The sequence below is a fragment of the Atractosteus spatula genome, unplaced genomic scaffold (assembly GCF_055471065.1).
Source record: "Atractosteus spatula isolate fAtrSpa1 unplaced genomic scaffold, fAtrSpa1.hap1 Scaffold_4, whole genome shotgun sequence".
NCBI lineage: Eukaryota > Metazoa > Chordata > Actinopteri > Semionotiformes > Lepisosteidae > Atractosteus > Atractosteus spatula.
This window is the reverse complement of record NW_028296868.1, coordinates 515,582-543,022: the sequence shown is the minus strand read 5'-3', so window position 1 is coordinate 543,022 and position 27,441 is coordinate 515,582. Positions and strand designations below refer to the sequence as shown.

Genomic DNA, 27,441 nt, shown 5'->3' with positions numbered 1-27,441 from the left:
TTATAGGAGAATTTACGGTAACTCGCGGTATTTACCGGTAGCTTGCGGTAGACTGCGTACAGCGTACCGCAAAATAATGCGGTATCGCCTGCGGATTTTGAATGGCTGCATCTGTAGGCTGCCAAAAGTCTCCGAAACCAAATTTTGATAGCAGAAAATTCTCACTCGTCCAGAAGTTCCCTTGGGACCCAACATCCAGCACAGAGTGGTAAAAAAACGTCTTTTTTGGAGACCCTTGCAGTGTGCATTGGTGGTTCAGTTGTAGAATTCTCACCTGCCACGTGGGAGGCCCGGGTTCGATTCCCGGCCAATGCAGTGGCTTTTGCAGTTAGCGGCTCCATCACTTGCATCCCCTTTCAACTCGCAACTGAAAACCCACTGAAGCTTAGAAGCTGTGAGCCAGGTCAGTAACCGCATGAGGGTGACCTACAGGGAAAAGCAAAGCTTACAGCTGGAAGCGGTGTTAATGGAGCCAGCGGTGGGACGCTCACCCTGAGGTCTGTGCGGGTCCCAATGCCCCAGTATAGTGACGGAGACGCTGTGTGGTAAAAAGGCGCCGTCTTTTGGATGAGATGTAAATCCGAGGTCATAGCTCTCTGTGCTCATTAAAAGTGACCACCAAAACCTTTGACAAAAGCTCTTGGTAATTGATGGTCTTCAATAATGCTTCTCCTTTAGGTACATTTGAAATCAGCTGAAAAATGCTATGAAATGGGGGGGCACTTCAGGCCAGTGTAGGATTTGGGTTACAAGAACCATTAAACAGCACGAGAAAGCCCGTACACTGAATCGCAGGGCTTTCTATTCAAAGAAGGACAAAAGAAACTTCCCTGAATTCCATTTTTTGCAGCACAGAGAGAACAGCAGGCACGAGGCCTGTTAGCTCAGTTGGTTAGAGCGTGGTGCTAATAACGCCAAGGTCGCGGGTTCGATCCCCGTTCGGGCCAGGCAGTCTCCTCCTCTCTTGTCAAAACCCGTTGCTTTCTTGTTGTGGTGAGATTGGTGGTAATGCAAAGACGCCACATACTGCCGACAGACGAGAGTGTTGCGGGAGAAGAGAGAAGTGATGGAAGATTGAAGAGTGTCCTAGGTGGAGCCAAGATGAAGTGTCACAATTGCCTAGGGGAGGATTTCAAATGTTTAAGATGGTAAAAATAACCGGAAATGATCCCCCAGTCCGGCGCAGTCTGACGTACTTCTGTCATATAAAGTGAAACTAGATGTCGAACTGGAGCCTCACCATTTGCATAAGTGAGGCTCCAGTTATACATCTAGTTTCACTTTAAATGACAAAACTGAAGAGACTTAAAAGAGCTGGAGAGGATTTCTTACAACTTTTGAGCCGGCACAGTTTTCGAAAACGTTTTCTTCACGCTGCACTATACAACACAGACAGCCAAGAGTCTCCAAAACAAAACGAATTGACAGATAGGAGAAAAGTCCCACTCGTCCTAAAGTTCCCAAAATCCAGCACTGAGCGTAAACAAAGTGTTCAAGTAGCGTGGGAATGCAACCCCTAATCCTAGCTGGAGTTTGAGCGTCTGGTTCAGAGTTTGCTCAAGAGTTTACCTTTCACAGATGCGCAAAGATGAATGTTGAGGGTGCACGCTTCAAGGCGCCTTACAGTGCAGGGAGTGATTAGAGACGATTCGTGACGTGTGCTCGTTCCCATATACCGTACGCCCCGGGTTGCAGTGCTAGGATGACGTCCAATACCGCTTCGGCACGTAACGGCATTATATTCAAGTGCAGCACGTGAGGGTTTTATTTTGTTCGTTTTGTTCTGCTCTGCTTTGCTTTGTTTTGCTTTCCATGGCGTTCGTAAGAGCGTCAATAAAAAGGCGATTCCAGCGTCTAACACGAATATAAGAGCTATTTCAAGTGCGGCTTCTAAAATGCTTGTAGACATTTGTATGTTGTTGATTGTTTTTTTGTGTCTAACAAAGTGCCATTTTCCTGTCCGGACGGGGAGACTTTATCATTCCCACATGAAGCAACCCTTAAGTCCTCTGAGGCGTGACTGTCTGCAAGGTTTGTATTTTGGAAAGGTTTTTTTTTTTTAACGGAGAACGACTTTGAAAAAGATTTCCGCCGGCGTCTCGCGATCCGTGTGAGATTGTAGCAAGAACACGGTGCGGCTTCTTAAATGCTTGTGGACATTTGTCTGTTGTTGATTGTTTCTTTGTGTCTAACAAAGTGCCATTTTCCTGTCCGGACGGGGAGACTTTATCATTCCCACATGAAGCCACCCTTAAGTCCTCTGAGGCGTGTCTGTCTGCAAGTCTTGTATTTTGGAAAGGTTTTTTTTTTAATGGAGAACGACTTTGAAAAAGGTTTCCGCCGGCGCCTCGCGATCCATGTGAGATTGTAGCAAGAACGCAGCAACCACAGCGCTTGCTGTAGTCGTGGCCGAGTGGTTAAGGCGATGGACTAGAAATCCATTGGGGTCTCCCTGCGCAGGTTCGAATCCTGCCGACTACGGTGTCCTCCTCACGTCGTCGTGTGTCGGCGCAAGCAAGTGCCTTTCTGCTTTTCCTGGTGGTTTTAAAACGCGAGATCGCTTGTACCCGCTGCCTTGGAAAGAAATGTCTACATGTTTACTTGCACATTGTCTATTGTTTGTTTGTACATTGTCTTGATGCACTGTTTGCACTTTGTCTTGTTTTTGTCTTGTTTTTTACACTTGTTTTACAATCGAGAGACCTTCTGTAAGTAAGAATTCCATTGTACCAGTACCGGTTACATATGGCAATAAAGTTCAAGTTCAAATGCTTCAGCGTCCGCAAACTGCATTTTGCAGCTGGAAGCAGATGGCGACGCTTTTTGCGGTCGCGTGTCTTGTGCCCCATTTCCGGCCTTTAACATCGAATCAATAAAGCTGTTAGAACCGACACCATAGGTGCTTTTCTTACAACTTTCGATCTGACTCAGTTTCGGAATGCAATTCCTGAACACTGCGAGAGACAACCTACAGATGCAGCCATTCAAAATGAGCGGTAAAAACCCCTGGTACAGTAACCAACCCGCAGGGCACCGTAGGGCACCGCGGTAAGTGATTGGTTGGCCAAAATGACCGACAGGGGCACTCGTGGTGCATTGGTTAGTAGTGAAAAGATTTAATCATCTAATATCTTTACTGTGCACATTTCAATCCGCTTAGTTTTGAATATTTATATGGAATTTTACCACTAAAGGGAAATTTTAGTAGCTGAGCATAAAAAGAAGAGGAGCATAACGCATCTGAAGGTCATAAACGATATTAATTTAGGAACATAAACATTACTGTATGTACATAAACTGTACTGTGTATGGCTGGTCTTGATAGTTTAAAGAAAAAATTCACACCAGTCTTCCATTTCTCCCTAAACATTTTAAGCATGAAAGTTTTATGAAACGGTACCCAAATATGTGATTGCTGTATAGAATGAATTTTAATTTTTAAAAATTATTTAACACGAAAATTAAGCTGTTTACATCTTCCGCCTGAGAACAGTCACCCGTTGCTACCCAACGCAGAAACACAGCCACTAACTAGCAAAGAGAGGACATTAGCTAGCCAATATGATAAAGAAATAAATGATTATTTTGTTTATTTCTTTTGCACATTTATTTGAACATTTCCATCGATTGTACAAGCACTTGGAAACTGTCCAATCCCTAGTTCATCAAGCATTTACCGGTCTGGTGCCGGTCTGTGTCTTCTAGGATATAATGCCAGCGAACTCTTGTTTTTATGTCCACTATAACTACGCTGGGCAAACGTTCCGAGGTCAAATTCTTCCAGCACGGGGGTACCTTTAAAGCGGAGACGACGGCACCGAAATTTTTTGGCGCGCCTTCTCTTTAAAGCCCTGGCCAAATATGAAGACAGTACGTACAGTTATAATTCAAACGGAATTAAAAACTACACATCCCAGTTACCATGGTGGTGCATGTGATCATTGCGTTTAACCAACGAAACAGGGCGAAAAATCAGTCACATGACTTTGGGGCAGAGTTTCGAAAGCTTAACCTATCAGCAACAAAGCGAAATTTACACGATAGGCTACCTCAAACTGTCAGTTACACGACTGTGTATGTCGCTTAAGCCACTCCTATTTGGCATTTTAGTTATGGAGGCGAGAAGACGCCCCCCCTCTGGGTGTCTGATTTGCCGCCATCTTTAACTGTTCGGTGTCCGAATCGGAGTAGCTACGCGTACGAAATAAAGTTAATCCCAACTACAAAACATATATTTTTGTGGTAAGAGGGCGCAAAACATCAGTATTTACTGCTATTAATTACTGTACGATTTATAGTTGAAATCTGAGCCTAGATATAAAGTTAGATATAAAGTTAAAATCTCGACAAAGCAATGTAGGAAATACAGAGAAAATAAATCCTTTCTGACATCTAAAATCAGTTTCGATCAAGGTCTCTAAAACGAACAAGAAAAAGAGGATTTTCGGAGGGCAATTACGCTGTGTTTATATAGAATAACTGATTTATGAGCAATCTAATTTCTTGTTCGTTTAAAACAGTGAAATGTCAGCTGCAAAAGATCGCACCAGAAACAGCACTCTCTCTGCCTGTCATAGACGTTCAGGAAAGGCTGAATGAAGTCATGTCAAGTACAATAATTCGGTGATCAATAATAACAGTTGTAGGACAGTATATAAGGAGGATAAGGATTTTGAAGTTGACTCGAAATCTGATAGGTAACCAGTGCAAGGACTTGAAAACAGGTGTAATGCATCCCTGATAGGATTCTTGCTGTCATATTCTGAACATATTGAAGATTGCTCAGTGTGGATTTAATTTCCCCAGTGAACAGGATGTGCATTTATTAATTCTAGAAAAAAAGCCTTTCTTGATTTCTCTAGTTCCCTTTAAAATAAACTATTATTCCACAATGCAGAGTATTACATGGCCAGTATTTACACATGATATTTGTGATTTAAAGAAATTAACACAAGCAGCTTTTGGAGATTTAAGTGTTGGCTGAGTTATTGCAGGATAAAAGACTAGAGATGTTGGCAAGAAGAAGATAATTTGGGGAAAGCTGAGGAATACACTTATAACAAGAACACTTCCTAATGGGGTTAGGCATACTTTTGATGAAGATGATGAAGTTAACAGACTATATGTTTACATAGATACTGAAATAAGGATTGTATTTTAGATTATGTGTAGTTGCTGGCATTGAACTGTGTGTTGGATGCACATGAATTGAAGGAATGGGCAAACATAGCTGATGCGGATCCACAGAGCCAGCATATTAAGATGTTTATACTTAGAGGCAATTTGTTTAAATAACTAGGTATGGATACTGATGTGCAAGAGAGGTGGAAAGGCTGTTTCCTTAAGCCAGCACTATAAAATATTTTATTCTCAGTGAGATGCTGCCATTTCATCGTGGGTTTCTAACACTGTGTATAGTTCCATCCACACAGTGCCTTTACTTCCATCCATTTCTAATCTCTTTATCCAGTACAGAGGATTTGGAGCCTATCCCAGTAAGCAACGGACACAAGGCAGAATACACCCTGGACATAGCGCCAGTCCATCACAGGACAGACAGACACAAACACACACACGCCAGGGCCAGTTTTCCCATAAACCAATTAACTTACCAGTATGTTTTGGAGTGCGAGAGGGAGTCATATCACACATATGGAGAAAAACCATCTAACCCAGAGAGAACATGTAAACCCCTCACACACAGGATGGCAGGAATTGAACCTAGGACCCCAGTGCTGCAAGATAGCAATGCTAACCACTTCGCCACCATTATAGATGGATGGATATCTTAGTTATCTTTCTAGTTCACAGGTTTGCATGCATAATTTATTTTTGAAAGCCACTGAGACATCAGGTACTACTGTTGTATTTATGAAAAAGAAACAAAACAAAAAAACATACTAACAACTGAGCCATCCTACTCCTTAGTTAATACATTTTATTATTCATAAACAGTTAACATTGTTAGCAAAATATTTTGAATTATATTTAACCCTATTTTTTCTTTAGTTTTGTATTTAACTTATTATATGATAGTCAGACTTAATGTATATTTGAACAATGAAAATATATTTTTACAAGATGCGGGGGAAAGTGCAACAGCTTATTACAGTGCTAAATTTAATATTATTGATTGCTAATAGTTTATGCTAACACTTAACTTTCTTAATTAGATCTATTTAAAACAGTGAACTAAGTGTAACATACAGATGCAGCCATTCAAAGTGCGCGGTACAGACACCGCGGTACAGATACCGCAGGTATGATGACACGGGATACCGCGGTGCGTGATTGGTTGACCGACAGGGGCACTCATGGTCCATTGGTCTGTCGTAGAAAGACTTACTGTAAACGTCTTTACTGTGCTCGTTGTAGATATTGAATTTTACCACTGAAGGGAAATCTTAGTAGCTGAGCATAAAAAGAATAGGAGCATACTGTAACGCGTGTGAAGGCCATAAACGATATTAATTTTGGAACATAAACATACAGTATATAGCTGGTCTTGGTACTTTCAAGAAAAAAATACACACCAGTATTCCATTTCTCCCTAAACATTGTAAGCTTCGAAGTCTTTAACTAACGTGATACCGGAGTCAACAAGCATACTTTTAGAATTTGATTAAAAGGGAATATAATATGGAATCGCGTATCTCAAGAATTTAATAACGGTATGATTATATCCGTGTACTGCGGCAGGGCTGTGTAGGGCTGTTTCGCCTGCCTGATCATGCGAGCTGTCTTGTAGCCTACTGGTCTAGGTGCGTGCCTACCAACTGGCAGGTTGTGTGTTCGAATCCAGCTGGTGCTGGACTTTTATTTTAACAAACATTTCTTCGAAAAAATAGGTAAGCGATATTATGGACAATCAGTTGACAAATCCATTTCCTTTTTCTGATCACTCGCTTTCTGGCTACACATCTCACCTGTCCTGTTCTTTGTTTTCCTGGTTTGCTGATTATGCCTGCTGCGGTCCATTCCTACCCTCACACCTAAAGAAAACTATTTTAAATTTCTTGGCGCAGTTCATTAACCCTTGTATGTGCTGTCCGCGCCCAAAATGCAATTTTAAGAAAGTCAAAAACCGTGCTCAAATGCAATTTTCAAAGTGCAATGAAATACAATATTGTTGTCGCTGCTGTTCTGGTTGTTTTTATCCCGTAAAGCGTTTTGAGAAGCCACCTTTAAAGGCGATATATGTTGTAGAACCACTGATTCTTATGGAATGTGTTCCGCAGGAGATTCAAATTTTTATTTATTTTTTAATCGCGTATCTAAGGAAGTCTCAGTATAACTTTGTTCATGAACAAACAGTGGCATGTTACATTGTCATTGTTTTTTTTAACAAGGCTCGCCAGCTAATGTGAATCGAAACCTGTCTTGCTAGCTTTTAAAGTCGTGCATGTGTAAACGACAATTGAAAAAGAGAAAAAAAGACCTGACTGACAAGCCGATACATACTCTTAGAGTTTGATTAATAGGGAATATAATACGAAAAAACCATAAGGGACTTAAAAGCTAAAGGAGATGCTTCATATTGCTTGACTAATTTTAAAAACTAAGTTATAAATGCAGACGCTCCCTCGGTGACGCGCCGGGTGTAAATATCAAAGTATACATTCCCAACAAGAATTGTACCCATCTGTCATGCAAATAAAACACCTTGAATTGAATTGAATTGAGGGAGATAGGGGGACAAATATACTGTAGACAGGCCTCAAGGCAAATAAGATACTTATGGGTACGCAGGCATTCAAGACAGCAACATACAAAACGTTTGCACGTACTGAGTTAAGTTATTACTTGGTTTTCAAAGTGCAATGAAATACAATATTGTTGTTGCTGCTGTTCTGGTTGTTTTTATCCCGTAAAGCGTTTTGAGAAGCCACCTTTAAAGGCGATATATGTTGTAGAACCGCTGATTCTTATGGAATGTGTTCCGCAGGAGATTCAAATTTTTATTTATTTTTTAATCGCGTATCTAAGGAAATCTCAGTATAACTTTGTTCATGAACAAACAGTGGCATGTTACATTGTCATTGTTTTTTTTAACAAGGCTCGCCAGCTAATGTGAATCGAAACCTGTCATGCTAGCTTTTAAAGTCGTGCATGTGTAAACGACAATTGAAATAGAGAAAAAAAGACCTGACTGACAAGATTTAATTAATGCAGATCAGTAAATCAAGGGACAAAACAACTATTGCGCCCGGGTCCTCAATGCGCTTTGACGTGCTAATGCGTTGGTTTAACAGTCCGGGTGTGGCAAGCCCCCAATGTCTCCCGACTTCGGCAAAAGGCACCCGCCTTTCATTGGAAGACAATGAACACACTCTAGCCGTACAGGTGAATATAGCATAAAAGACACCAAGGGATTGGGTGAGCTCCCATCGCAAAAAAAAAAACTGCGAACCTGCACTACAGCGACCATAGTACAGTATGGAGACCAAGACCTTTTACGGGAAGAGACGAGGTGCTTCTGCCGCCCCAGCTTCCAAAGAGCGAAGGGTAAGCAAATACAGCAGACTTCATCTGAAATACGCGATTACAGCGCATATTACAAGGTATTATTGCCGTTTTGAATTTTAAATTCAATTATAATTATTTCTTCGTAGCCTGTTCTTCAAGAAAACACCGCACGGGCGAAACGATCTACCACAAGGACAGTAAAAAAGAAAGCGGTAAGACGGAAAAAAAGAAAAGTTTATTTTGACTTCTGTTCCGCGACTGATGAATACTACTGTGTGACTTTATTTCTTACATGACTTATGTTATTTTGCCACAGGCCGTGGGTCTCTGCTCTCGGCCACTGGCCAGGGTGCCAACCTGTAGAAGCAGCACCTGTATGGAGACATTTCGGCAGCAGCGGGAGCAGTACGATGCATTACTGGGGAGGACTGGGAGGCTAGAGACACTCCTGAAAATGCAGAGGAAGGAGACAGTATGTTCCAGCAGTCAAACAGTTGAGCAGCTGTCTCCTGAAAAGTGCCTCTCCCCGCCGCGCAGGTTGCAATGCCTGGCGGAAGCTCTGCCCCCCGCAGAGCACACACCGCCTCAGGACACTCCATCCCGGCCTCTCAGTTCACCACCGCGCAGGACTCTGTTGATGCTGTCCCCGCCGGCTATCTCCCCCCAGGAAGCACAGCGGAATTCACAGATGCCAGTGGGACGAATAATTCTCCCAGATGTCCAACTGCTACCCATCACCCAGGAGATGGAGGGGGGGTTGTACTTGCAGTGCATCGGCATAGACGGGAAAGCAAGAGCCGACCGCTACGCCGCCCTCGTGTTTCGAAATCTTGTGACTTTTGAAATTTACTGGGGGTGGACCATGTCTGTAAATTTCGATGGGTCCAGAGGCAAAAGTGCCTTGCCTTGCAATCTCCGGGAAACCATTAGTACGATGGTGAATCGGAGATTCTCAACCCTTGCTGCGTACGACTGGAAAAGAATTCGTGATCGGATCAACGAAATGCTTCGTAGGAGGAGGCGGTCTTTTCCTCTTGTCTAACAGTCTGTCCACAAACAAAACATTCCTGTTAGACAAGAGGAATTGAAAAAAAAACAATGTTGTCAATGAAAACCGGTGTGTGTGTCTCTCCCTGCTGGATGTCCCTCTCACAAACTGCTGAATGAATAAAATAATTTTATTGAAAACGAGTTTGCGATTGTCTGGTCTTTAAATTCTGGAGATACGCGATTCCATATTATATTCCCTTTTAATCAAATTCTAAAAGTATGCTTGTTGACTCCGGTATCGCGTTAGTTAAAGACTTCGATGCTTAAAATGTTTAGGGAGAAATGGAATACTGGTGTGTATGTTTTCTTTAAAGTACCGAGACCAGCCATATACTGTATGTTTAAGTTCCAAAATTAATATCGTTTATGGGCTTCACACGCGTTGCAGTATGCTCAGGCACTAAGTAAAAGGAGATGCTTCGTATTGCTTGACTAATTTTAAAAACTAAGTTATAAATGCAGGCGCTGCTCTGGTGCGTCGGCTCCTACACAGTGCCTGTCTGCTGTAAGCGTTACAATATACATACCCAACACTGCTTGTACCCATCTGTCATGCAAATAAAACACCTTGAATTGAATTGAATTGAGGGGAGAAGGGGGGGATACTAAAGCCAATACTGGCTCAATGGGCTTTGACGTGCTAATGCGTTGGTTTAACAGTCCGGGTGTGGCAGGCTTCCAATGTCAACTCGACTCGATTGGAAGACAATGAACGTATTTTAGCCCTAAATGAATTAATAGCAAACATGGTTTACATAAAATACATTTTTCCAAGAAAGTTTATAATAATACGATCTGAGCCTACTTTAAAAATAAAGGAAAAGCATTTTCAGAGAGCAATCACACTGTGTTTATGTAGAAAAAGCGATTAGGTTTATGAGCAATCTAATTACCTAATCGCTTAAAACGCTATATAAAATAAAGTTTATTTAGAGATGAATGATCAGTGTGGTAGTTTAAATAATGTGAGTCAGGACACTAACACAGTGCCACCGGATTTAATAACGCAATAAAAACGCTATAAAATAATGTGACACAGTACAGCACAGTACAATAATACTGACCATGACTTTAGAAGCATAAATTACCTTACACTCAATTTAAACACAAGCTGTCTTTCTGTATGAACCTCTAAGCTGGTTCATACAGAAAATGTAGAAATGCATTAGCCTGATTATGATTAAAAACACATAATTAAACACGCGTTTGCGATTTAAATCAGAACACGATTAAAATCAATATAAATGTTTATATTGTAACGCATACTGTCCAGCCTCCATTTCTCTATAAAAATTTACTGTTGCACACACACACACACAATAGAAGCAGGAACCGCTGTCAGAAGGGAAGATATGTTCAAAATATCGCAAATATCGATCATGTTGCGATATTTTGAAATATAAAAGTCAACTGATTGTCCATAATATCGCTTACCTATTTTTTCGAAGAAATGTTTGTTAAAATAAAAGTCCAGCACCAGCTGGATTTGAATACACAACCTGCCAGTTGGTAGTCACGCACCTAGACCAGTAGGCTACAAGAGAGCTCGCATGATCAGGCAGGCGAAACAGCCCTACACAGCCCTGCCGCAGTACACGGATGTAATCATACCGTTATTAAATTCTTGAGATACGCGATTCCATATTATATTCCCTTTTAATCAAATTCTAAAAGTATGCTTGTTGACTCCGGTATCACGTTAGTTAAAGACTTCGAAGCTTACAATGTTTAGGGAGAAATGGAATACCGGTGTGTATTTTTCCTTGTGATATTTTAAGCTCTAGTTGAATGATAGGTGTCGCATTTTAAATCATTTTCGTAGCTAGAAATTATGAAACGCCCTGTTAAAAGCAAGGAAGTTTTTATGCCCGTTGAAGTAAAACAAAATGCCTGACAAAGTATGGCTTGGACAGATTCCAAGTGCTTGTACAAATGTGCTAAAGAAATTATACTTTGAGTATACAGCTTGTCCAAAGTCATCCATTATTAATACTATTAGTAATATCTTCAGTAAAGGCTTTGATATTTCTGATAAAGGTAGGTTGTGTACTTTTGTCCAACTGAGCAATCTTGCTTTCATAAAATATACCAACATTTTAATGACTGATGATTAACATGCTGTAATACACAGTTCAAAATTAAAGGCTCAAATGCTGTACATGAGAGGTTAAGCTCCCCCTGGCGGTTTTACAAGGCGACGCCGGATAGTTAACCACGTGACACCACGTTAACTGCGTCATACCGCGTGATACTGTGACACGCCCACCGGGGTATGCCGCGAAATACCTCACGCATTTTGAATGGCTGCATCTGTACTATTCAGAAATACAATCGAAAATAGTTTTGTGGTGTTTGTATGGATGAAACGTTTCTAAAATGTATAACGTAACAAAATTAAAGACGATTAAAATCTGTAATCTTTCCACTTGTAATGTCATTAGACAGAACAACATGTTTCTGGTTTGTTTTAATTAGTATTAGTTAGTAGTTAGTAGTTTTAATTTAATTAGTATTGCAATTCGCACTGATTCCCTTGCGAAGATATGGACTTAAGAATATTCGTGCCTGGTCAAAAAATGGCATTAAGCACTTAAAATTAATATGGTTAATAATAGTAAACTGTAACATGCTGTAACAAGATCGGTTAAACTGCGAAGAAAATGCTTTCAGAGAAAATGTTTCAGGTGTGAAGAACATAGATCTCCAATGCAATTTCAACCAAACCTGTTCCCACACACCCTGCCCCCACTACCATTAGAATATACACAAAGCACTGAAATCTTTCGAGCTAATGATCAGGTGACCCGAGAGAGAGCGAGAGAAACACCAAGGGGTGCGGAACCAGGGAACTATTTACATGGAAAACGGGCGATCTCCCCAGACTGTCCGCCCGTTTCACTGTTACCTGGATACCTCTTTATTTAGAACTCACTAACACTGATTTTTAGTTTAGAAGGATTCAAGTAGGGTTTTAGATGAAAGGCAGCGACCTTAATCAAGCCCAAATCAGAATTGAACCCATTCAGAGCCTACATTACATTTTAGCGTTTCATTCTGAGCAGAAGACCCTCACACCTGAAGAAGGCTTGCGTTTTCTCTCTTCTCTTTTAAGCATGTGTACAATGTGTAATACAATTAGAATGTGTAATTACAATGCGAATCGTATGAGGGTGGGGGGGAGGTGTCTTTCGCTGGAAATCTCGCCTGCTTCTACTTTACGAGCACAACCCCCTCTCTGCCGGAGTGCTGGCTGTGACGAATTAAACCGGTTTCACAGGTTTCAATCACAGACCATGTGACATGGGAGTCAGGAAACTAACACACAGCGCCACCGGATTTGATAACACTATAAAAACGCTATAAAATAATGTGACTAGGCACAGAACAAGTTTACAGCACAGTACAATAATAAATGCTGACCATGACTTTAGAAGCATAAATTGCCTTACACTCAATTTAAACACAAGCTGTCTTTAGCCCTCTAAGCTGGTTCATACAGAAATGTAGAGATCCAGGCTCAGAACACACAGCTTCATTAGCGAATACATATGCAGGACAACTAGAGAAGACGTTTTACAGAGGATGGATTTTTAGAAACATCCCATCAGTGACATCACTGAAGTCAACTCCTAGGTACTGTAACTGTCGTGTGGATAGTTTCACAAGAATCAGACAAAGGTTTAAGCATCGCTTGTTCTAGATAAAACTGCAAAAAAAACAACAACAACCCATAATGTACTTCTTTGCGGCTCTGTTTGCCCAAATCATATATTCACAACGTGAAATCTAGAAAATAATATTACGTAACCAAAATCCGCAATATGGAAACAGAACCTGTGTAATTGTTGATAGATGATGTACTCGTAACATTTTTTCAAGACGAACTACAACATTTAAAAAATGACTTGTATGTACTTGATATCTCTAATCAATCCACGGGTCCCAGCACAAAACGAAACTAAAACGCATACCGTTTCGCGCTTCTTATTAGTTGCTCAAAAGTAATTTGACCGTATGAAATGCATAATATAAACCTAGAAACATATACGTGAGCAGTACTTAAGCACTGTAGTATCGGTGTTAAGACATACCTCTCAAATACTGTAAATCAAGTTAAAAATATCTCAAGACCGATTCTGGTCATAATGAAACCATGTTTCGTGTATGTTTTCTTTAAAGTACCGAGACCAGCCATATACTCTATGTTTATGTTCCAAAATTAATATCGTTTATGGCCTTCACACGCGTTGCAGTATGCTCCTATTCTTTTTATGCTCAGCTACTAAGATTTCCCTTCAGTGGTAAAATCAGATATGAATATTCAATACTTAAACGGGCACAGTTAAGACATTAAATATACATATACATACTGTATACAGTACAGTTTTCATACGGTAATATGTTTATGTTCCTAAATCAATCTCTTTTATGAGCATGTGAAAGGCATGGTGAATCGATTCTCAAAAATTACTGTACTTTGCATGATTGGAAACAAATGCGTGATTGCGAAATGCTGTGGTGTTACTTTTACAAAGACGGTCAATGAAAAAAAGAATGTTGACCAGGGCAATACTTTGAGTTTACACTTACAGCTTGTCCAAGGTCATTCATTATTAATACTATTAGTAATATCTTCGTTAAAGACTTTGATGGCCACAGCTCAAACATGAGAGGTTGAGCTTTATTAGCTCCACCTTGCGGAAATTCCGGATACTATTATTTTGCTTGTCGTATTATAGGAGAATTTACGGTAACTCGCGGTATTTACCGGTAGCTTGCGGTAGACTGCGTACAGCGTACCGCAAAATAATGCGGTATCGCCCGCGCATTTTGAATGGCTGCATCTGTAGGCTGCCAAAAGTCTCCGAAACCAAATTTTGATAGCAGAAAATTCTCACTCGTCCAGAAGTTCCCTTGGGACCCAACATCCAGCACAGAGTGGTAAAAAAGCGTCTTTTTTATAGACCCTTGCAGCGTGCATTGGTGGTTCAGTGGTAGAATTCTCGCCTGCCACGCGGGAGGCCCGGGTTCGATTCCTGGCCAATGCAGTGGCTTTTGCAGCGAGCGGCTCCATCACTTGCATCCCCTTTCAACTCGCAACTGAAAACCCACTGAAGCTTAGAAGCTGTGAGCCAGGTCAGTACCCGGATGAGGATGACCTACAGGGAAAAGCAAAGCTTACAGCTGGAAGCTGTGTTAATGGAGCCAGCGGTGGGACGCTCACCCTGACGTCTGTGCGGGTCCCAATGCCCCAGTATAGTGACGGAGACGCTGTGTGGTAAAAAGGCGCTGTCTTTTGGATGAGATGTAAAACCGAGGTCATAGCTCTCTGTGGTCATTAAAAGTGACCACCAAAACCTTTGACAAAAGCTCTTGGTAATTGATGGTCTTCAATAATGCTTCTCCTTTAGGTACATTTAAATCAGCTGAAAAATGCTGTGAAATGGGGGGGCACTTCAGGCCAGTGTAGGATTTGAATTTGAATTTTTGAAGAACCATTAAACAGCACGAGAAAGCCCGTACACTGAATTGCAGGGCTTTCTATTCAAAGAAGGACAAAAGAAACTTCCCTGAATTCCATTTTTTGCAGCACAGAGAGGACAGTGGGAACAAGGCCTGTTAGCTCAGTTGGTTTGAGCGTGGTGCTAGTGACGCCACAGTCTCTGGTTCGATCCCTGTTTGGGCCAGGCAGTCTCCTCCTCTCTTGCCAAAACCTGTTGCTTTCTTGCTGTGGTGAGATTGGTGGTAATGCAAAGACGCCACATACTACCGACAGACGAGAGTGTTGCGGGAGAAGAGAGAAGTGATGGAAGATTGAAGAGTGTCCTAGGTGGAGCCAAGATGAAGTGTCACAATTGCCTAGGGGAGGATTTCAAATGTTTAAGATGGTAAAAATAACCGGAAGTGATCCCCCAGTCCGGCGCAGTCTGACGTACTTCTGTCATATAAAGTAAAACTAGATGTCGAACTGGAGCCTCACCATTTGCATAAGTGAGGCTCCAGTTATACATCTAGTTTCACTTTAAATGACAAAACTGAAGAGACTTAAAAGAGCTGGAGAGGATTTCTTACAACTTTTGAGCCGGCACAGTTTTCGAAAACGTTTTATTTAAGCTGCACTATACAACACAGACAGCCAAGAGTCTCCAAAACAAAACGAATTGACAGATAGAAGAAAAGTCCCACTCGTCCTAAAGTTCCCAAAATCCAGCACTGAGCGTAAACAAAGTGTTCAAGTAGCGTGGGAATGCCACCCCTAATGCTAGCTGGAGTTTGAGTGTCTGGTTCAGAGTTTGCTCAAGAGTTTACCTTTCACAGATGCGCAAAGATGAATGCTGAGGGTGCACGCTTCAAGGCGCCTTACAGTGCAGAGAGTGATTAGAGACAATTCGTGACGTGTGCTCGTTCCCATATACCGTACGCCCCGGGTTGCAGTGCTAGGATGACGTCCAATACCGCTTCGGAACGTAATGGCATTATATTCAAGTGCAGGACGTGAGGGTTTTATTTTGTTCGTTTTGTTCTGCTCTGCTTTGCTTTGTTTTGCTTTCCATGGCGTTCGTAAGAGCGTCAATAAAAAGGCGATTCCTGCGTCTAACACGAATGTAAGAGCTATTTCAAGAGCGGCTTCTAAAATGCTTGTAGACATTTGTCTGTTGTTGATTGTTTTTTTGTGTCTAACAAAGTGCCATTTTCCTGTCCGGACGGGGAGACTTTATCATTCCCACATGAAGCAACCCTTAAGTCCTCTGAGGTGTGTCTGTCTGCAAGGCTTGTATTTTGGAAAAGTTTTTTTTTTAATGGAGAACGACTTTGAAAAAGGTTTCCGCCGGCGCCTCGCGATCCATGTGAGATTGTAGCAAGAACGCAGCAATGGCGGCGCTCGCTGTAGTCGTGTCCGAGTGGTTAAGGCAATGGACTAGAAATCCATTGGGGTCTCCCCGCGCAAGTTCGAATCCTGCTGACTACGGTGTCCTCCTCACGTCGTTGTGTGCCGGCGCAAGCAAGGAAAAGTGCCTTTTTGCTTTTCCTGGTGGTTTAAAAACGCGAGATCGCTTGTACCCGCTGCCTTGGAAAGAAATGTCTACATGTTTACTTGCACATTGTCTATTGTTTGTTTGTACATTGTCTTGATGCACTGTTTGCACTTTGTCTTGTTTTTTACACTTGTTTTACAATCGAGAGACCTTCTGTAAGTAAGAATTCCATTGTACCAGTACCGGTTACATATGGCAATAAAGTTCAAGTTCAAATGCTTCAGCGTCCGCAAACGGCATTTTGCAGCTGGAAGCAGATGGCGACGCTTTTTGCGGTCGCGTGTCTTGTGCCCCATTTCCGGCCTTTAACATCGAATCAATAAAGCTGTTAGAACCGACACCATAGGTGCTTTTCTTACAACTTTTGATCTGACTCAGTTTCGGAATGCAATTCCTGAACACTGCGAGAGACAACCTACAGATGCAGCCATTCAAAATGAGCGGTAAAAACCCGTAGTACAGTAACCAACCCGCAGGGCACCGTAGGGCACCGCGGTAAGTGATTGGCTGGCCAAAATGACCGACAGGGGCACTCGTGGTGCATTGGTTGGTAGTGAAAAGATTTCATCATCTAATGTCTTTACTGTGCACATTTCAATCCGCTTAGTTTTGAATATTTATATGGAATTTTACCACTAAAGGGAAATTTTAGTAGCTGAGCATAAAAAGAAGAGGAGCATAACGCATCTGAAGGTCATAAACGATATTAATTTAGGAACATAAACATTACTGTATGTACATAAACTGTACTGTGTATGGCTGGTCTTGATAGTGTAGTGGTTTGATGGGTTTACTGAGACAATTATCAATTGTAGCAGTAATCACGAGGTTGTTCGTTGGGGCTTTTAGAAAATCAATCGTCAGAACAACTAACAACGCACACACACGGGTTCAATACACGAGATACATTTATTAATATAAACTGTGCACCAAACATATACTAGTCTGCCTGGATACGAGCGGCAGACCTTACTGTGAGGGTTATCAATATACAAGGTATATAATCTCGAAGAGATGCAAACACAAAGAGATACACAACAGAGAATATATGTCAATATATATCGTTCGGTTACCAAATCGCTAATCAGTGTTATTACCCACTGTTACTCTAAACTCGGAAGTAAATACATTACTCATGAATTAAATTGATAACAACTTGTGTTGAGGTACAATTAAATTCTCGAGACGCAATGTAGAACATGGGGTTTACTTATCCACTGTGTTTGGATTTGGAATTTCCCGGCACGAACACCAAACCAGCTGACAGGCTCTGTTGCAGCGGTTGTCCAATGGGCGTTGTGTCGGCGTCCTCTGGCTACCGGCCAACCAGTCGAGGTGCAGCTCGGAGTAGGAAGGCCGGAGGAATCTGACTGCGGCGCGCAGGGCAGTCGTTGCTCCGAGGGGATCTACCAGCAGTCCGGCTGGCTAGTAGAAAGTCTCTATGCACAGAGTGTGACCGCGAGTCCTCACAAGTCACTCTTTTGCCTGGGAAGAAGCTGGTTCGTTCCCGGTCCAGCGCTGCTTCTGAATAAGCTATTCAGGTTGTCGACGAGGGTCCAACTGTAGGCTGCCGTTGATCAAGCGGAGCATTCACGTTGGTAGAATTCTGAATACGTACGGGATCCTCGGCCTCGCGCTTAGAACAAAGTCCAAGTCCTTTTGCAGACAACAGCAGTTGTCACGTGATTGTCTCTGAGGATGCGTGAAAATGGCCAAGGAGAGCCCAGAACTGAGCTTGCGCTCCCTTTTTGATCAAGACCCAGATGTGTGCTGATTGGTTGAGAGTTTGGCGGGCATTGGAGACCCACGTGGTATTACCACGCCCTGCCAGTCCCTGATTGGTTGGTCAAGGTGAGATATAAGTCACTTACTCTTGACACTTAGAAATGCAGTCCAGATGTCCATTCGGCACTCCCTAGACAGATAGGCGCCAGTGGATGACCATTGATCATTATAGCCAGGCTTAGCTAATTGCATCCCCGTCTGGGAGCTTGCTTCTTATCAAAAGAAAAACATCTTAAATCAGCTTGCATGAATTCTTTCTCTGTGGCTGCACCACAGAGATGGAGGGTGAGATGGGGCCTCCTTTAGGAGCATACCAACGCTTAATTCTGTCTTATTAACAAGCATTGCCGCTACATATCCCCCCTTTTTGAAGGTCACGAGGTCCTGAGGCGTTGTTGCCTTCAAAACAAAAACAGAGTTAAGTGATGTTTGTTGTACCACGGTGGATTCTACCACCCAATATTCACATTACCTCTCGAGAATTTGTACAGGAAATAGTGTTGGAAAGAACGTTGCGTATACCTGCTCTCAGTTATAAGGTACCTAGGAATGAGGCATTGGGCATCATCATTAGCTCTAGACCTTAAACTTCCGGCAGTTCACTATCAGTATCGGATAGCTCTGCAGCAGGCAGACGTTTGGGAGTGGTTACCTGATTTCGGTGATAAACCATTGCTCCCTTTGTCTCATTCAAACTACCCCGCAAGGCTTTGATACAAGAGAACAGCATCCAACACATTACCCCAGCCATGATCCAGCTACCCAGCAGCAGTGTCAAGATGACCACGTTTATTGTTCCTAGCGCCCCAGAGGATCCACAACGACTGTGCTTGGGACCTACCAGTGTAGTTTTTAAGTTTGTGTCGTTAAGAACAAATTCGACTACCTGTACACCCTCAAGACTTACTGTCTCTTGGATTCTCTCATCCAAGTCAATGCCGTGTCCTCTGAAAGCGTCCACAATCTCGAGTTCCGTTTCGTATAGTTCTGACTCCAGGTGATACAGTGCTAAATCGTTGAGATGCACTATCGCTCCTTCAGGAACTTGTAGAAAAACTGTTTGGTTGGGTAGCTGCACTTCGGTAGCTGTATCATGCCTGTCATATGTTATTGTAACCGTTAACTGTGGTGTGCTGACCAGCCATTTCTTTCCCACCTGCTCAACCTGGGGTTCGTTAACCTCACTTTTGCTCGTCACTGTGGCTTTACACTTTTCAGTGGCAGCCCCCTTTCTGATACCACACAACCTCTGAGTTGTGTCCCTAAGGAATGGCTTACTTGGGCATACCCAGTGGATATCCTTGGTTGATATACACAGTTCCAGGTTTGGAACAAGATACAAATTTGGATCATCCTCCTGGTAAGCTACGAGCGGTGGGGTGGTCAACTTCACATGCATGTCCCCCCTCCAGAAGCCAACGTTCGATATAGACTTGAGTCTATAGATATCCTTGCCACTCACGATGGGAAGGTTCAACAGGAAACCTATTTCCTTGGCTTCAGGGTTGACATGTATAGGAATGGCACTCCCTAGACTGTATGCAAAATGTACCTGTAATGGCTGCACCATCTCAGAAGTGGTTGTCCTAAGTACTTCTTCTACTAAGGACAGTGGAACCAAGTAAGTTGGAATCTGTCCCATGGCTAAGCTAGTTATGGTGGCACTAAGCTCCCTAAGCAAATCCTGCATCAGCATCCTGACCTGTTGCACGTAAGCATAATCCCACTGTAACACGTCGACAATCCTGCCCACGGTGTGGAGGGTGTTATTTAACACTGCTGCATGAAGGTTTACTGCTAATATTGTGCCCTGTAAGGTTTTCCCTAGGCTTTCCAGCCGCTGCTGCTGTTGATACAGCCTGTCCTGAATTTCTGGCATTTCCTTAAGTAACCCAGACACCTGCCTTCTCAGGGTGGTCAGGGTGACAGTGTAAGCAGCAAACAGACCAGCTGAAAATAGCGAGCCCACGGCGGAGGCCGCAGCAATCAGACCCCCCAAGAACCTTTTGGGGCGGCTGAGGCCTGTCATCTCCTCCTGGCTGACTGTTGCCTTCCTCAGCTGGCGGAGCATGTGTATAGTGTCTAGCTGGGCATGCCATACAGCATCCTTAGCCCACTGCCTGCCATGATGGGACACCCTACTGTTCATGTTGATGTGCTTCCGAAACACATCACTTGGGTCCAGCCGCACATACACTCGCTGAGTATATGTTCTGCAATTTGTTAACAACAATCCGGGAGCGTCCTGCAGGACTATGCCGGTAGGAGGACCGGGTTCCACAACTTCAAGGGGCTGTGTAGAAGCGATCCACAGCACTGTCAGGACCAGCCGTGGCAGTTTTAGGATTCCCATTCTGGAACACAGATGAGGCACATGGTACAGTTCCACTATAATTTTGAATATATTTTCCTAGGAGGACCTACACTACAGTACCTAACTACCTGCAGCTACAAAGGGGCACCCCCCTCTTGATCGGGTTTAGACTTTTAACCCTATTCTGTGTCCTCCGGCGCCATTTGAGGTGGGCGATACAACCGGAGGTGGTTGCGATGCACCCACTTATAGACCAGAGATTGCCTTCCTTTTTCAATCCGAATTCGATAAGCTACCGGTGATACCTTATCAACAATCTCGTGGGGTCCTGTCCAACTGGGTAAGAATTTCCGGGCCACCCCTGTGGGTTTGGCAAATTGGAAGTACAGGACCTTGTCTCCTACTTGGAGTTCCTGGTTAACTGCCTTTCGGTCATAGTATGCTTTCCTACCCTCTGCACTCCTTCCCAGATTGTTCTGGGCAAAAGCAAAGGTTGCCTGCAGATGTGCTTGCTGACACATACTGATGGGCCGTAGCAGCCCCCGTCGTGCTCAGGTCCTCCACCCCATAAAGACAGTGTAGGGGAAGAGTCATCTTCCGACCTGTCATCATCTCAAAAGGTGGGACCCCCGTAGAGCAATGGGGCGTGGCTCGGATGGCCATCAGAACCAGGGGCAGCTTAATGTCCCAGTCCCTACTGCTGGTGGAGACAAACTTTTTGAGCATACTAACCACCGTTCAGTTTGCCCTTTCTGCCTGGCCCGAGGATTGAGGGTGGTAGGAGATATGCAACTGGGCCTTGACCCCAAGCATATTCCACAGGGTTGCCATTACTGTAGCTGTAAAATGGGTTCCCCGATCCGAGTCCACGGTCAGGGGGAGTCCCCATCGACTGAACACATGGTTCACCAACAGCACTGCAGTTGTCTCTGCCGTGTCGTTGGGTGCTGGGAGGCACTCAATCCATTTTGTGAATGCACACGTAACCGTGAGGAAATATTTGTTCCCTCTGGATGACCTCACCAGCGGCCCCACCCAATCCATTTGTAGATTGGACCAGGGGAATGTCATGCCCTTTTTCTGGAGTGGTGCACGGTGCAAGGGCCGTGATGGTTGGAACTGGCTACACGTCAGACACCCCTTTACATACGCGGCGATGTCTTGGCCCATGTGAGGCCAGAATGCCACCTGCTGGATAGTGTCGTACGTGGCCTTGATTCCCCGGTGACCCCCACAGGGCTCGTCATGAGCGTGTTGGATCATGACCCCCCGATGGCAGCGGGGAACTACCCACTTTGGGACACCTTGTGCAACTGGTACACAAACCAACAACCCCTTTATAATTTTTAGGTTGTCTTTCACCTCTGCCAGCTCCTTCAGCTCTGGAGACTGGCTCAGCACCTGCTCCGAAAGAGGTTGATGCACTGGGTCAGCGATATGCTGATACATTAGCCCAATTGCTGGGTCCTGTTTCTGCATTTCCGCAAGATCGGTGTTAAAACCCTGTGACCCAAGCACTACAGATTGAGGGTCAGCTCCGACATCCTGTCTAGCCCTGCTTCGGGTGACCGCCTTGACCTCAGCCACGGTTTCTGGGGGTAGCCATTCCTGCTGGAACTGCCAGGGTTCACCCTCTAAGGCGCCAGATTTAGCCAGCCGGTCGGCCTCATCATTCTCGTCTTTGTCGGGTCCCTTCACCTGGGAGTGTCCCTTCACCTTCCTCCAGTAAACCATCATTCCAGCCTCGGTCGTGAGCTTGTCACTGGCCAGGAACAACTCTTTGTTCTTTACTTCCTTGCCCCGGGCATTTTTCATGCCGGTACCCTTCCAATACGGAAGATGGGACACGAAGCTATGTCGGGCGTAGTTCGAGTCACTACAGATGACAAATTGTTTAAGGCCATTTGTCAGGGCCTGCTGGAGGGTGATCAGCACCCCAGCTACTTCCGCATACTGACTAGTCTTTGGTCCTAGCTTATAGCGGGTCGGCCCACAGGGAGTATTGTCTTGCCAGACTACTCCTACCCCTGCTAGCACCTGCTGTTCGTGGCGAAAAGAGCAACCGTCAACATAGGCCATGGGTAAGCCCTGGCCCACGTTTTCATCGTAGTACCGGTGATTGTTCGGTAGCTCAGCAGCGGGAATTGTTTCTGGAGCTTCCATGTCAGTGTCACAGCCGTGACACACTTGGCCCAAAGCCAGGCCCTGTCCCAGGTACATTTTCTTGCTCTGTGCATAACGTACCTCTATCTCATAGCCTTGTAGGGCCATCATCCATGCCACAATCCTGCTATTTGACACCCTGCCCGCTTTGAGTCTCTGGCTATGCAGGAATGTCACAGGTTGGTGGCAGGTTTCGATGATGATCTTTTGTCCCCCTACATAACTACGGAAGTGTTCTACCGACCAGACCGTAGACAACAGGGCCTTCTCGCAGTCCAAGAACTTTTGCTCCACTGGGTTCAGGGCTCGACTGGCATACGCCACCACCCTTCGCTCTTGGTCATATTCCTGACTCAGAGCAGCCCCAAGGCAGTGCTCTGAGAACCCTGCTTCAAGGTAGAAGACCTTATTTTTGTCAGGGTAGGCCAAGCACGGCGCACTACCGAGTCTGCGCTTCAGCTCCATCACAGCCTGTTCTGAGGAAGGTCCCCACTCAAAGGGCACGTCTTTCTGCAGCAGCTTGTGGAGGGGCCTTGCTATTTCAGCGTAATCCTCAATGAACTGCCGGGAATAATTACATACTGCCAGAAAGCTGCGCAGTTCAGACAGGTTAGTGGGCGACTTCATATTCTGGATAGCTTGGACTCTGCTGGACTGTGGCTGTATGCCTTGGGCTCCAACCAATAGTCCCACGTACTCCACTTGGGTCCTACACCACTGTCCCTTAGCCAGAGACAGTTTGGCCCCTGCACGGGAGAGCTGAGTCAACACATGCCTGATCTCGGCCAGCATCCATCCTCTGTCCCTTCTTTAGGACAAGGCGTACCGGAAACCCTGCTGTTGACGCAGGAACGATCAGGTCCGATTCGTTTACTACCTGGCAGGCCTGAGGAATCGTCTGACCTGACCGAATGTTCTCGGGGTCGCCGCTTAGAGAGTGGGCATCTGGGTTCACCCGTGTCCACAGCACACTGTTTACTGTGTCCAGCTGGGCGCCCAGTCGAACCAACAGGTCTGCACCAATACAGACCGAATGGGTCAGCTGAGGTGCTACCTGGAAGTAGTGAGCAAACTTCCTTTTTCCGATGGAGATGGAAGCTGCACAGCTTCCTTTGCTCCAAATGGACCTATGAGGTGGGGGTGCCCACCACAGACCCTGTGATTGCGTCACCAGGGTCACCTGACGGCTTCGCGACAGGTCCTCGAACAGACATTCACTGATTATGGACTTCTCAGAGCTGAGGCTGAGAATTACATCATCAACCTGCACTTCTGCCACCTGGACCCCTCCCACCACCATGGGGTGGTAGTCCTTGTCCCCCTGAGGTACCAGGGCGCACAGAAAGGACTCCCATTCATTACCGGACAGGGAGATCCACTCTTCTTCAGGGATGAAAAAGGGGTGTGCTTTACCTGGCGGGTCAAGCAGCTGCTCGGAGCACTGCTCCTGTAAATGGGAGACCGTGGGAGTGCTGGCCTGGGCAGGACTTCCCTGTAGTTTTGGAAAGCAAGAAGAGACATTTATTTCTCGTCCAGAGGAACCAGGAGAATCCTCCAACTCAGCTATGGTGTTCAGTGGGCACTGTGTGATCACAGCATAACCACTGAACCCCCCTTTTTGCTGTACGACAGGCTTAGGGTGCTTGACCTGAGCCCACAATTTTCCACGCTGGCAGTCCACCAGAGGCTCCAGCCTGTCAAGCAGGTCTTGGCCAATGAGTAGTGGCTCTGTTTTAAACCTAGAGATGTAAACAGGATGCACCACGTTCATTGGCCTGAACCTAAGTGCCACCCACACTCGGTGTGTGATCCTGGCATGATCCTGGGTATAGCTGGAAATATCTATCTTACACGGTTCTACCTTAAGTCTGATGCCTTTTCCTTTCGCTACTCGTTTGAGCTCGCTGAGTAGATCGGCTGACATCAAACTAATTTCAGCCCCAGTGTCAACCAGTGCTTCTCTATCTAAGACGTTTTCAAGAGAAACCTTGATATAAATACGCCTTGCTTTGCCTTTCTGGCTGAGATTCCCTAAGAATTGTTGGAAGCCTGCCTTTTCTTTGACTTCAGGGGCGGGGTCAGCGCCCAACTCAGAGTCACAGCCTTCTTCCAGGCAGGAACCCTCCCACCCAATCAGATAGACTGAGGGAGGGGTTTGGGATGGATCCCCGCCTCCTCCAGTGAGAAGGGGCGTGGTCCCACTAAGCTCATTCACGCTTCCGGCATTCAGTGCGGAAGGTTTACCCTGTCCTGATCTCTCAAGCAGGGCTTGTTCAAGCCTGGCCAGGCGGGTTGCAGTCGACTCCCTTCGTCCAGCCTTCTGATAGGCTCTGCCTGTGCCCTTGCCTTCCCCGTAGCGCTCACGGCGGCTCTGACGCTTAGTGCGGTCCTGCCTGCCTATTTTGCGCCGGGGCTTAGCGGGCTCAGGAACCTCAGCTCCCTCGAGCTGAGGCAAGTCGTCAACCCTGCTGGCTTTAGTGGTGAACACGGCCGTTTTAGCAGGTTTTCGCTCTGAGGAAGCAGAGACTTCAGCTCCCCAGGCTTTTTGAGCCAACCTTCTAATGTCAGCCATTTTCATCGCTTTTGCATCAGTGTGCATCACAATCATTTTCCTGATTGAGGGATGCAGATTAGCAATGAATAAACCTTTGAAATTCACGTTCTCTTCGCAACCCTCTTCATTCCGCCCTGCAAAATAAGTGCGCCTAAGCCTCTCATAATAGTCGCGAGGGGCTTCAGCTTTTTCGTGCTTAATATGGTGCGCAGCGGCCACGGCAGCTATGGGATCGATAAAAGCCGAAAATTCTCCGATCATTGCCTGACACAGCTCCTCAAAGCTATTACAGACCTCCGGTCCTTGTCTAGACATCCACTCGTGGACCGCTCGGCTAGTAGTTTTCCTTACTAACATAGCCTTTTCCTGTTCGGACGCTCCGGGCATAAACTGCAAAGTATGTCTCAGCTCATCGATGTAGGTTTCCACATTATTCCCTGACACTGACGGGTCAAACCTTTCTACATCTTTGGCTAACTGCCTCAGGGAGTGGAGGTTAATTTTTACGGTTTCTCCACGGGCAGGGGGACGGCCGTGATCAGGAGCAGGGGGTCTATGCCTGAATTGCATCGCCCTTGCGTCTCGCGCAGGACTCGGCGATCTCCCCCATGCCGATCCGACCACAGACCCTGGCCGGGAGAAACCTCCTCCCGGCGCGCTGGGTGAGCGCTCCGGGCTGCTAGGTGGGCTGGCATGCAAGTGGGATCTAGCCTGTTTTGCTTCCAGTACGGCAGCATCTAACTCCTTTTGCCTTTCCTGGCTGAGCTCATTTAAACGCTCAATTTCTTTTTCTTTTTCTTTCAAGCTCGCTTCCAGGTCTCTCCTAGCTACCTCAGCCGCAGTTTCTCTAGCAGACAGGTCATCTAATTTACCTAAAACTTCCCTGAGTCTGTCTTCACTTTCCTCATTTTTCACTCTCTTTTCTCTGATTATATCCAACAACTCAACTCGCTCCGCCTTATATCTTTCTAGCTTTCCCTGAAGCTTTTGAAACTTTGTCAGCTCGGACAAAGACAGTTCCAGCTGTTTAGCTAGATTTAAGGCGAAACTCGATAGGACCTGAACTGCGTTCACGGACCCTCCTGTGTTAAGCTGGTTCGCTACCTTAGCTACTAAATCTACTTGCAGCTTCTCAATATCATCAAAGTTCAACTTTTCGATACCGCTCCAGTAACCAGGATTGTCGTCGCTAGAAATAGTACTTATAAGCGACTCCACTTCAGACATTTTAGCAGCCATTGTCATTACGTCAGAGAAACTTTAAGAGTATTACTTTTTTTTCTTTTACCAAAATACAGTATGGAATCTAAACACCCGAGCAGATGGATTTCCAATCAGTACACGTTACACTAAACGCTAGAAAACAGGGGGATTTCTTTACGCAGTTATCAGCACACCCGGTATTCGCGTATAGAAGCCGCGGTGCTGTGCTGAACTTGAACTCACAGCAATATCAGTTATTCTGTGCGATTGATTCTCATTTCATTCTAAACTCGCCCACCCAGGGACGCCATTAAATGTAGTGGTTTGATGGGTTTACTGAGACAATTATCAATTGTAGCAGTAATCACGAGGTTGTTCGTTGGGGCTTTTAGAAAATCAATCGTCAGAACAACTAACAACGCACACACACGGGTTCAATACACGAGATACATTTATTAATATAAACTGTGCACCAAACATATACTAGTCTGCCTGGATACGAGCGGCAGACCTTACTGTGAGGGTTATCAATATACAAGGTATATAATCTCGAAGAGATGCAAACACAAAGAGATACACAACAGAGAATATATGTCAATATATATCGTTCGGTTACCAAATCGCTAATCAGTGTTATTACCCACTGTTACTCTAAACTCGGAAGTAAATACATTACTCATGAATTAAATTGATAACAACTTGTGTTGAGGTACAATTAAATTCTCGAGACGCAATGTAGAACATGGGGTTTACTTATCCACTGTGTTTGGATTTGGAATTTCCCGGCACGAACACCAAACCAGCTGACAGGCTCTGTTGCAGCGGTTGTCCAATGGGCGTTGTGTCGGCGTCCTCTGGCTACCGGCCAA

The 27,441-nt window shown here is 44.7% G+C and overlaps 3 non-coding genes across 3 annotated transcripts; all 3 read left to right on the top strand.

The window, feature by feature from the left end:
- Positions 1 to 873: 873 nt before the first annotated feature.
- trnai-aau (transfer RNA isoleucine (anticodon AAU)) lies at positions 874 to 947 on the top strand. The gene has a single exon. It is a non-coding gene; the product is annotated as a tRNA-Ile (tRNA).
- Positions 948 to 2,399: 1,452 nt separating this feature from the next.
- On the top strand, positions 2,400 to 2,481 carry trnas-aga (transfer RNA serine (anticodon AGA)). Its single transcript has one exon. It is a non-coding gene; the product is annotated as a tRNA-Ser (tRNA).
- A 12,012-nt stretch (positions 2,482 to 14,493) lies between these two features.
- On the top strand, positions 14,494 to 14,564 carry trnag-gcc (transfer RNA glycine (anticodon GCC)). The gene has a single exon. It is a non-coding gene; the product is annotated as a tRNA-Gly (tRNA).
- Positions 14,565 to 27,441: the final 12,877 nt, after the last annotated feature.